This window comes from Diplotaxodon limnothrissa, linkage group LG15 (genome assembly GCF_057381915.1).
Source record: "Diplotaxodon limnothrissa isolate DT_005_m linkage group LG15, D_limnothrissa_male_GT1.1, whole genome shotgun sequence".
In the NCBI taxonomy this organism is placed as follows: domain Eukaryota; kingdom Metazoa; phylum Chordata; class Actinopteri; order Cichliformes; family Cichlidae; genus Diplotaxodon; species Diplotaxodon limnothrissa.
The window spans coordinates 682,078-694,341 of record NC_140610.1 but is presented as its reverse complement, the minus strand read 5'-3'; the positions used below and the strand labels follow the sequence as shown (position 1 = coordinate 694,341).

The 12,264-nt window shown below is 46.6% G+C and overlaps 1 protein-coding gene across 4 annotated transcripts in view; it reads left to right on the top strand.

Moving 5' to 3' along the window:
- disp1 (dispatched homolog 1 (Drosophila)) overlaps window positions 1–12,264 on the top strand; it is a 120,254-nt gene that overhangs the window by 71,779 nt on the left and 36,211 nt on the right. Inside the window, exon 1 of one of the 4 annotated variants that reach the window (XM_085373175.1) lies at window positions 5,788–6,159. The exons of the other annotated variants lie outside the window; for them this stretch is intronic. The gene's annotated coding sequence lies outside the window, so the exon portion shown is untranslated. Of the gene's footprint in view, window positions 1–5,787; window positions 6,160–12,264 lie in introns of those variants that run through there. 4 annotated transcript variants of the gene reach the window in all.

Here is a 12,264-nt window from a genome sequence, read left to right as displayed (position 1 = left end):
TTTCTTCATGCTGTTATCGTCACTCCAGCGCTTCTCAATATTTCTTTGCCTTTCTCTCATCCTCTCCCCCGTCAGCCAGACATTGTCGCCACCGTAGGTAGCTGCAGTGAACTTCTAGGATTACCTGCCCCCTCCTGCGTGTATGACAAACCTCATAATGACCAGCATGCTCTGCTGTTAGATCGCTCTTAATTAGGGCTGGGCCATATCATACTGTTCACGGTAATACCGGTGTAATGTTGGGCAACGACAAGAAAATGAAATATGGCGATAGAATATGGGTAAAACGCGCATGCGCAGCGCCTTTGTTTTCATACGCACGTGGCGAAAAAAGCATGGCGGCGACGGAGAAGGGGAAGAGCGAAAGCGGATCGTTGAATGAAACAGATGAATCTGAACTGGTTTGTAAAAATGCTGCAGCTTCACTGGTGTGGAACTGGTTTAGCTTTCGTCCGTCAGATACACAACAAAGCACTATTTTTGGTAGCGCATGCTAGTGGGCCGTCGTTATTACCGTATTGTTTGGAAAGTACGGCACACTTAAAATCAGGCAGAGCCCCTTATAATCCCGTGTGCCTTATGTATGAACTCTGGTTGTGTTTACTGACCTCGAAACGATTTTATGTGCACGGCGCTCGAAAATCTGTCAAATGTTTCAGTACGACTTTGCTAAGCTACGAAGTTGCACCGCTTGATGGATTGTGGGAGCGTTACGGCTATCGTAGGCGGAGCCTCGCGGAGTGATACGTACTGTGCTTCAACATAATGTTACCGTATTGTGTGTGTATAACCTCTTTTTAAGTTTTGTGGATGTTATACATGGTTATGCTGAGGATGTGTCGGCCAGTTTCCACTGGAAATGCCTTTTGGTTAAACTGTCAGCGAGGAGTTTGCACTGTTACATTTTATATAACTTTAATGCAAAAAACAGCTGCTTGTTTAAGTGAAAATACAGTGATGGGTTTTTTTCACTAAAAAAATTGTGGAGTTGTAAAGTATTTTGTCTCGTGTCAATTATATCGTCAGTTATATCGTTATCACAAGTTTTCAAACGTATATCGTGATAAATATTTTCGGTTATATCGCCCTGCTCTACTCTTAATGTTTTGTTTTTTTTGTCACGAGTTGGATCATGTTTTAATTTATGGGCCTGGCACAGAGGCTTTCTTCTTCTCCCGTGTTTTTTCTTTATTGCAGCTGTTTGAGGTTTCCGGGCAGAGACGACGAGTTTGCCGTGTGGGCTGCTCGTTGTCGTACTTGCTTTCAGATCCACAACGGGAGGGAAATGATAGTCATTCTGACCCCCACGTTTGTAATTAGTGCTTGGGAAACAGTGAATTTAAATATTGTCACGTCACAGCCTTAAATGGTTTGGAAACATCGCGTCCTTCTCTTTCTCTCCCACCCCCTTTTCCCCTCCCGTCCTCTAAACCTGTTGAAATCAGTGAGTTGTGTGCAGTGTGCTCAGGGGCCACACCGGGGCCTCCGTCCCCAAAGCAGCCTTTGATGTCGGCTGGGAAAGAAAACCCAAACTGGGACTTTACCATGTTTCTACTCCACATTTTTATTAATGTTGGTCTTAGTAGAATCTGAACCGATCGTGCTGTTAGAGGAAGTCTTCTGCTTCAATCATTTTGGACTTGATCAGGCAACAGCGAGGCTCCTTTTCACAAAAGAAAGGGTGCAGTGCATGACAATGAACAATGAGTTAGTGCACAGTTGTTATTAGATGATGACTCCAAAGCCTTGAAGGCTTAGGTCCTGTCTGGCCCCGGGGCCAGCTGTGAACCAGCACATCACTACTGCACATAATTACAGCTCAGTATATGAACTGTGGCCTAATCCTGTCGGACAGCTGAAATTAAAGCCAGGTACGACCCTCTGGCTTCCCAGCATCCCCTGCGATAAACCATCTCCCCCGCTGAGAAGAATCAGCTTCCTGCGAGCAAACATGAAAGCATTTCCAGAACTTTCTCCAGATCATGAGCACAAAGCATTTCTCAAACTGGAGACCACAAATAGAAGGTGAAAGATGGCGCTGACCATCGTGATTAATCTCCGAAAAAACCTGGGTTTTAAATAAAAAGCGGCCTCGTACGGAGCATGTTTCATTGATCGTTTCATTCTTTTTTTGCTGTATAAGAGTAAACTACACGTTTTATTTCAACGTGCCAGCAAGAGGAACAGAATGTACAACAATGTTATGACCTGTATGGACAGAAATGAGTTCTGTAACATGTAAAATCATGCTTTTTGCAACTAATTCTTTTTCAGAGTGACTCACAAGATCCTTCGTGTGCACGGGGTAGCTGTTGTATATATTCTCAAACTGTCATGAAGTAGTGTATTGATTTGGTGAGCCCAGAGGTTTGGTAGCGTGGATGTGGAGGAGGGAGAGATCTTTAAAGTAGATACTTTAGTAAAGCCAGAAGAGCTGCTAGCACATCAGAACAGTAATGTGTAATTTACGTAATCTGATGCATTAAGAATGGGTGCAGCCTTATTAAGGAATTATGTGGTAGAATTTCAGATAATTATAGGCCGTTTACGGTCTGTGTAAGGGCGGCTGCTGACAGCCTCCTTTGGCCACTTGATATCACACTTTCACACAGATCTTGACTCAGCTGGATAAATAACCTCTTCATTTGAATCAAGCACTGAGAGTATGACCATCCTAATGAGGACTCTGGTTCAAGGAGTTCAAGGTAAATTCTGACTTTTTTTAAAAAATGGCCACATAGCTGTTTGTAGGCAGAAGACGCTTAAAGTGCCGAGTACGCTTGGTGCAGTCTGTTTTGGTAATGAACAGCGGTGTGTGCTGGGGGTGATTTGGGAGCTGACTTAATGACTTACAGGTAGGTTAACCAATTTTGTCCACGTATACAGTCTCTCAGGCTGTCATGGACGGAAAGGTTGGGTACACCCCCGCACAGGTTGGCAGTCTACTGCAGGGCTAAGGTGTACTGACAGACGAGCGTTCACTCCTGTGGCCAGTTTAGGAGCAAACAGTCCTCTTAGCATGCCTGTCTTTGGACTGTGGGAGGAAGCCAGACAATGAACTGGCACTGACACACACACACACACACACACACACACACACACACACACAGGGAGAACACGTGGGCAGCGGATTGATCCAAATACTACTGATCAGGGATGGGTACCGGTATCCAGGTGCCATTATAATTTACGTTGAGTAGGCTAACCACGTTATTACATTAATGCATGTAAGGTGAACTAGCAAACACCATCGTAGCTACATGCGGCTGTCTTCTTGTTTGATGGTAGATACTCCCTTCACCCTGGCCAAAAAGGCTAAAATGACCAAAGAAAAAGTGGAAAACAGTTAAACATGAGAGGTTTTTGGACAAAGTTTGTGTTTTTTCCATTGTTTAAGCACTGCTTCCAGCCAAGAGTGATACCATATATGCCCCATAGCTGCAGAAAAGGCTAACATTGTTATCTTTTTACAAAAAAAACAGCTGAACATGAGAGGTTTTTGGACCAATTTTGTGTTCTCCATTCTTTAAGCACCGGCACAGTTTCAAAAGTACCGGTTTGGCACCGGTATCGGATTAAACCTAAACGATACCCATCCCTACTACTGATAGTATTGGTATCAATATTAGGATGTTTCTATTCTCTTAAGTTTTGTGAATAGCCCACCAAGTTGTGTTAAATGTATTATGTGTATATATAATATACGTGTGTGTGTGTGTGTGTGTGTAAGAATACCAGAGGCGCAAAACACCAGCCTCTGGTTGACCAAACAGTCAGCCGAGACTGCAAGACCAGACTGACTGACCAACCTGTGCACTGCCTGGATTGATTACAAGAAGGCCTATGACTCAATGCCCCACACCTTGATCCTGGAGCTATACAAGATCAACAGGACCCTAAGAGCCTTCATCAGGAACTCAATGGGGATGTTGCAGACAACACTGGGCCACATTCAAGCCCATAGCACAAGTCACCATCAAGTGCGGGATCTACCGAGGAGATGCTCTGTGCCCACTGCTGCTCTGCATAGGCCTGAACCCCTCAGTGAGGTCAGTGACCAGACTGGCTACAGATACAGACTACAGAACGGAGCAGCTGTCAGCCACCTCCTGTACATGGATGACATCAAGCTGTATGCCAAGACTGAACGAGACATCGATTCACTGATCCACACCACCAGGATATACAGCGATGACATCGGGATGTTGTTCGGACTGGAGAAGTGTAGTCACTAGAAAAGCTGCAACCACCAAGTACCTGCAGAGGGTCAGGCAAGTCCTGAGGAGTCAGCTGAATGGGAAGAACAAGATCCGGGCCATCAACACCTACGCCCTGGCCGTGATCAGGTACCCTGCTGGGATAATAAGCTGGCCAAAGGAGGCGATAGAAGCTCCTGACCATGCACGGAGGGTTTCACCCCAAGTCCAGCACACTGAGGCTGTACGCTAAGTGAAGGAAGGAGGCCGGGGACTGGTGAGTGTGAGCACCACGATCCAGGATGAGACAACGAACATTCACAAATACGAAAACCCAAGAAAGAGGAGGAACCATTATGGAAGCACAGGCCCCTGCACGGTATGTACCACCGGGAGATGGGGGAGGTGGCTGATATCCAGAAATCCTACCAGTGGCTGGACAAAGCTGGACTGAAAGACGGCACAGAGGCACTAATCATGGCAGCACAAGAACAAGCTCTGAGCACAAGATCCATAGAGGCTGGGGTCTATCACACCAGGCAAGACCCCAGGTGCAGGCTGTGTAAAGATGCCCCAGAGACAATCCAGCACATAACAGCAGGGTGCAAGATGCTAGCAGGCAAGGCATACATGGAACGCCATAACCAAGTGGCCGGCATAGTGTACAGGAACATCTGTGCCGAGTATAACCTGGAAGTCCCGAGGTCAAAATGGGACACGCCCCCAAGGGTGGTGGAGAATGACCGAGCTAAGATCCTGTGGGACTTCCAGATACAGACGGACAAATGGTGGTGGCTAACCAACCGGACATAGTGGTGGTAGACAAACAGAAGAAGGCGGCCGTAGTGATCGATGTAGCGGTTCCGAATGACAGCAATATCAGGAAGAAGGAACACGAGAAGCTGGAGAAATACCAAGGGCTCAGAGAAGAGCTCGAGAGGATGTGGAGGTGAAGGTAACGGTGGTCCCCGTGGTAATCGGAGCACTAGGTGCGGTGACTCCCAAGCTAGGCGAGTGGCTCCAGCAGATCCCGGGAATAACATCGGAGATCTCTGTCCAGAAGAGCGCAGTCCTGGGAACAGCTAAGATACTGCGCAGGACCCTCAAGCTCCCAGGCCTCTGGTAGAGGACCCGAGCTTGAAGGATGAACCGCTCGCAGGGGCGAGAGGGGGATTTATATACACTCCTCACTCTGTAGGTGATTTTCCTGAGACTATTACCAATGTTATTCTGTTCCCTTTCAGACCGTGCAATATTACCCAACAGTACCTTATTGAATATTTGTTTCATCCCCCCATTATACGCTGCTACTCCCTTTATTCTATTGCACAATACTATGTCACTTCCTAGAATCGCCTGCACTGATAGTTAAGTTATTTATTCTCCAGGATATAGTTATAAATATTACTTCGTTAGTGCAAGGCATAGTATCAAATAACTATCTTACTGTATATTACTGTACACTAATATTCATCTGTTCCTCTGGCTCTCCTGCTGCTTTGAGCATGTGCATGACAAAAGAATTTCCCTCAGGATGTAGCATAGGATAAAGTTATTGTTATTCTTATTATATATGCGCGTGCCACCGCTGTGGCGTGTGGCAGTGAGCGGGTTAAAGCGGACGGTGTGACCGTCCTATCAGTGCTGCCCGGTTTAGTCCCAGCCCACCGCCTCCTGCCTCTGGAGAGCAGATAGCTGGAGCTCGTGTGGGTGGGTGTTTCTCAGGACACACTCCCACGATAAACACTCCGCTGTCCTCTAGACTTGTTGCTGCTTTATTTTTTCCCTCCCCGGTTGTACGGTTTGTTTCCGGGCTCTTGTGGATGTTCTAACTTTACCGGAGCTGGTTCGTTTGTGTTTTGTTGCCATTATTATTTTTGCCTCTGTTTGGGGTTACGCTGCGTCGCGTGCTGTGGATTCCACCGGCGATAATAAGCGAAAGCACCGGGAGACACCGAGCACGGTAGGTACCACGGGGCCTGCACACAGTTGTTGACTGCAGCACTGCTCACAGTGCTCACAGTTTCACCGGACTTCCGAGACCTTTCTGAGGAGAAAGTGTGCGAGTGTGAGCCGCGGTGCGTGTAAGAGAGCTGTGTGCTGTTTGGGTCCACGAGCGTCAGTGTGTCTATCCAAGTGGTTTGGCTGGAAGCGCAGTTAGACGAAGCCCAAAATCACTTCCCCCTTCCTCCAGTGGACAGCTCACGGCGCTCCAGTTTGGGGGAATCGATCTGCCGTGTTGTTTGTAAGTAGACTGATCCGTCTCCTCTGGCCAGCAGCGTGCATTTAAGCTTTAGCCCTCAAAAGGTGATTAACAGCTCTGGCGCGAGCTTTCTCATTGTTGTCCCACTCATGTAACTGCAGTTTGATCTACTTACCGCGTATAAGGTTAATATCGTCATGATTTACCCATAAAGAGCAGCCGCACTGAATATAAGCGCGTTCACCGTTCACTCACATTTGGACGGAGACTCCATTCATTACTCCGTATCTGATTTAGGCTGGATTACACTCATGTGAGCACCGTAAACATGCACATTTAAACTGTATCAGTAACCGTGTACAGACTCATAACAATCTGGGGCAGATTTGGAGCGTTTCATGTAAACACTCAATTTTAACCTTTTGATGCAGTCACATTTTTTAGAGGGTAACATGATGCCATATTTCTAGTGAGCATATAAATTGTAATGAGGGCATAAACATGACACAGACATGACATGGCGAGCTACTCCCATCTAGTTGTGTTTTCTTTTAAAGCCCGGCTAATCCTGGAGCGGTGCGAGGCATGTGTGCACCAGCACGAACTGAATGCCTGCTGTTGATGTTCTAATTATTATTAGAGGCAGTGTTGGTATTAACCGTCTCTTGACTGATTCCTGGTAATTGCTGCCTATTAGCTTTAATTAAAGGGATGCAGGATGCCTTGCCTAGTGGTGCCGTTAGATGCCTGTCGCCTTAGGTTCTCCTTCTCTCACACCCCGTAATCATAAAGCTGACATGAAAGACGGCAGCAGAAGAAGACGAGGCACCTCGTCATCGCTTGCGTTACTCCAAGCTGCTTGCGCAGTGAATCTTTTTTTAGGGGACATATTTTTCTTACTGAAGCCTTTCGGGCTTTGAGGAGAACAGCGTAGCTTTATCCCTGCTGGCACAAGTAAAGCTGCCGCTTTTTATAGGAGAATGAAGGGAAATGGCACTTCATCGTTCAGAGTCTAGACGGAGTTTGACATGTCGGATTAAGTAGGAGTGATGGTTTAGGATTCGGGGTCACTGTATTTCACACTTCCTTCTCATAGACATTCAGAGCCTGTCAGATTATTTCCACCTGAGCCGGACGATCGTGCAAGAAATCTGGGAAATTGGAGCCACGTACTGTCGTGTGCTTTCAGCCATATAGAAGAAGTTTCTGTTTCTGTAAAAACAAAAACTTTACGTAATGAGAAACCGACTGTAACCATGTAATCAATATTATCAGCATTTTATTTATTTTTATTTATTTATTTTATTTTTTCCATGAAATCAAATCTGCTGAAATCCTTCTCGGTACACTTGATAAATAGCAGCAGACGTTCCTTCATGAAATAGGTGGAGTGAGAAGAGTTGTAGTTGTTCAAGCCGTCAGCTTTTATTTTGAAGAGAGATGCGAGGCCCAGCTTGTGTCTGCAGTTTGAGCAAAAGCTCATCGACTTTCAGGCAGTGGCGTGTCTAGAAAATTTTTGTTGGGGGGGGCAGGTAGGGGCACAGATTTGGAGAAGGGTGGCAGATGTAATTGTCAGATAATGTTAAAAACAATTCTACCAACCGTTAACTATAATTCAATAATCCTATAAACCTAATAACCGAATGCGCTTTTAACTCTTATTAGAATGAGATTTTAACCACTACGGTGCAAAGTTTTTAGATACTGCGTTGATAAAGTACAAGAGATACAATCAGTTAGTGTTTATTCAGCAGTCAAGGACAGCAATATCTGCATAGTATTTTTACTGACATGTAGTGCACATATGTTTTGGGCAAAAACATTTTTTAATATTAAAATACGAACATTTTAACATACAATTGGCAAATTAGCCAATGCAAAACCAATGCCTATTAAAAAAAGATAATCTTCTCACAAACTGTGAGAAGTCTTGTTGGTATATGTATGATTTCTATACATTTTACATCAGATAAAAACTTTGTTCGCAAGATTCAGATAATTATTTAATAAAAGCTAAATATTTGAAATGATAATAAGAAAGAAAAGTATGTCTTTGTGCCCCCCTCTCCCTGTTAATGCCCTACCTGGCCCCCTGGCAACACTTTGCTAGATCCGCCCCTGCACAGTTACCAGCTGTCAGCTACATAAAAAAGGATCCTGGTGTTATTTGTCTCTCAGAAACAGGTCATAACTTCAACTCATTCATGTCACCTAAAAGGTAAACCTGTTTCTCCATCACCTGTTCAGCTCTGATGATTCAGTAAGGACATCTCCTGGTTTCATCCTCATGTTTCCCTCTCAAATTCAAAAGTTCAAATTTTATTTGTCACGTACACAGTCATACACAGTACGATATGTAGTGAAATGCTTGGACAACTGCTCGTGACCTAAAGAAAACAAAAAAGGAAAAGGCTATGAATAAGATAGGAAATAAATATGAAAAATTAAAAAGGGTAAATTTAACTAGGAAGGAATAGAATATAAATTAAGGTTAAAAATGAAATAACTGTACAACACAAATTAGAATGAAGGGTAAATTTAACTGGGAAGAATAAGATAAAGATAAATATATAAATTAAAGTTGAAAATAAAATAACTGTACAACAAAATACACAATACACAATATAGAACTATATAAGAATGTATGAAGAAATCTAAATCTAAATAAATATATACACAATAACAGCAGCTGTACAAGTATTAACCGGAAATGAAGAATATAGTGACCAGTGTTGTGCAAAACCAAAGTCCAGAAAGTCCAGTGTGTGTGTAAGAACTGTATGTGTGGGTCAGTACTGTGTGGTGGTGTGATTGAGAGACCGTATCGCCTGCGGGAAGAAGCTCCTCCTCAGTCTCTCTGTGTTGGTCTTCAGGGAGCGGAATCGCTTTCCTGACCTCAACAGAGAGAACAGTCTGTTGTTGGGATGGCTGAGGTCCTTCACGATCTTCCTGGCCTTGGTCCAGCACCGCCTGCTGTAGATTGAGTGCAGGTCAGGGAGCTCGGAGCGGATGGTGCGCTCAGCTGACCGCACAACCCTCTGTAGAGCTCGTCTGTCCTGCATGGTGCTGTTCCCGAACCAGGTTAAGATGTTTCCCGCCAGGATGCTCTCTATGGTGCACGAGTAAAAGTTCCTGAGCACCTTGGAGGGCAGTTGGAAGTCTCTCAAGCGTCTGAGGTGGTAGAGACGCTGTCGGGCCTTTTTCACCACGGTGTTGATGTGACAGGACCATGACAGGTCCTGCGTGATGTGAACTCCGAGGTATTTGAAGCTGTCCACTCTCTCCACTGGGCACTCGTTGATGACGGGGGTCTGGTAGTTCCTCTCCTGCTTAGTGCTGAAGTCCACTATCAGCTCCTTTGTCTTACTGACGTTTAGAAGGAGGTTGTTCCTCTGGCACCAGTTCTCCAGATTCCTAATCTCCTTCAGGTAGGCCGTCTCGTTGTTATCAGAGATCAGGCCCACCACGACGGTGTCGTCAGCAAACTTGATGATGGTGGTGGAGCTGGTAGTGGCCACACAGTCATATGTGTACAAAGAGTACAGCAGGGGGCTCAGAACACACCCCTGGGGGGCTCCAGTGCTGAGAGTGGTGGAGGCTGAGACATGTCCGCCCATCCTTACTGCCTGTGGTCTGCCAGTTAGGAAGTTGGAGATCCACTGACACATAGATGAGCTGAGTCCCAGATGCTCCAGCTTGGTGGTGAGTGTGGAGGGAATTATGGTGTTAAATGCAGAGCTGTAGTCTATGAAGAGCATTTTAACATAATTCCCCCTTCTAGTGTCCAAGTGAGTGAGTGATGTGTGGAGGAGATGAGAGATGGCATCGTCTGTGGAACGATTTGGACGGTAAGCAAACTGTAGTGGGTCCAGTGTGTCTGGTAGTGAAGAAATGATGAAGTCTCTGACCAGGCGTTCAAAGCACTTCATCACTACTGAGGTGAGGGCTACAGGGCGATAGTCATTGAGAGAAGCAGGGTGGGGTTTCTTCGGGACAGGAACAATGATGGACTCTTTGAAGCATGTGGGGATCACCGACTGAGATAAAGAGATGTTGAATATCTCAGTGAACACAGGAGCTAGCTGGTATGCGCAGTCTCTGAGGATACGACCTGGGATGCCGTCTGGTCCTGCTGCTTTCCTGGTGTTCACTCTCTTGAAGGCTCTCCTTACTTCATGCTCGGAGATGACGAGCACGTTTCCGGTGCTGGCAGTATCTTCCTGTCTGCAGCCGTTAGCGCCGCTAACACTAGCATTGTTGGAGACCTTAGCTGCAGCCTCGAAGCGAGCATAGAAAGTGTTCAGCTCGTCTGCCAGAGTCACGGCCGCGTTCGTCATACCGGTTGTTGGTGCTTTATAGTCCGTTATTGTCCTTAGTCCCCGCCACAGGCTCCTAGAGTCACTCTGTTGGAGTTGTGACTCTAGTTTCCTCCCGTAGCGCTGCTTCGCCTCTTTCACCGCCCTCCGCACGTTATATGACGCGGCTTTGTACGGGTCCATGTCCCCCGTCGTGAGTCCCGTGTTGTAGGCAGCGGTGCGGGATCTCAGAGCGTGGCGGATGGTTTTATCCACCCACGGCTTCTGGTTGGGAAACGTTGTGATAGTCTTTGTCTCCACGGTATCATCCGCTAGTTTCCCGATGAATCCCACAACCGCTTCCGTAAACACGTTGACGTCATCGTCGGAGCTGTTTCTGAACATGCCCCAGTCTGCGTCATCGAGTGCGTCCTGTAACGCGGCCACCGATTGATCCGTCCAGCGCGCGACCTTCCTCTGAACCGGAACTTCCTGTTTCAGCCTTTGTTTGTATTTTGGCATGAGGAAGATGGCGGCGTGATCAGATTTGCCAAACGGGGGGCGGGATTGTGCCTTGTAGCCGTCCTTGACCGTAGTGTAGCAGTGGTCCAGTGTCCTTTCACCCCTGGTGGGGCAGGTGATGTGTTGATAAAAGTTCGGCGCTGCGCGTTTGAGGTTGGCGCTATTAAAGTCCCCCGTCACAATAAGCGCAGCGTCCCGGTGTTGTGTCTGGTGCTGTGTGAGTGCCTCATGCAGCTCGCATAAGGCGGTGACCGTGTCCGCTTGTGGTGGAATATAAACGGCACTTACAATGACCGATGTAAATTCCCGAGGTAGATAAAAAGGACGACACATGATGGACAGTAGTTCCAGATTTGGTGTGCAGGAGCGTGTGAGAGGAACAACGTTCGCACTGTTGCACCAGTTGTTGTTCACCATTAAACACACGCCGCCTCCCCTTGACTTCCCCGAGTCCCGTGTCCTGTCCATGCGGTGAACCGAGAAGAACTCGGCCGGCTGGATGGCGTGGTCCGGCACCGCTGGGTTCAGCCATGTCTCGGTGAAGCAGAGGAGATTGCAGTCCCGAATGTCTCTCTGGAACTTTATCCTGGCCCTGAGGTCGTCAAGCTTGTTCTCCAGTGACTGGACGTTGGCGAGCAGGATGCTAGGCAGAGGTGTGCGGTGTGCACGAGCTCTCAGCCTGTTCCTGACGCCGGCTCGCTTCCCTCTAGGCCGCCGCCGCTTCCCTTTGTTCTCCCTCGAGATCTCACTCGGCCAGCTCGGATCCGGAGTTAAAAACTTCGAATTGTGAGTACACTGTATACCAATAGAAACAAGAGTGTCACTGTCATACCTAATGTACCCAATGGTGATGATTTTGCCGATTTAGAAACGCTGAAAACTAACTTAAAAAACAAAGACAAAGAAAAAGTGGTCGGAGCAGTCGTGACGGCAGCCGACCTCACCGGCGCCATCTTAATATCCAAACCGACATCATGACCAGCAGCTTTACAGCTGTGGCTCCAGCAAACATCAGCTGATACTAGAAATTAATATTAAATAAATTCTA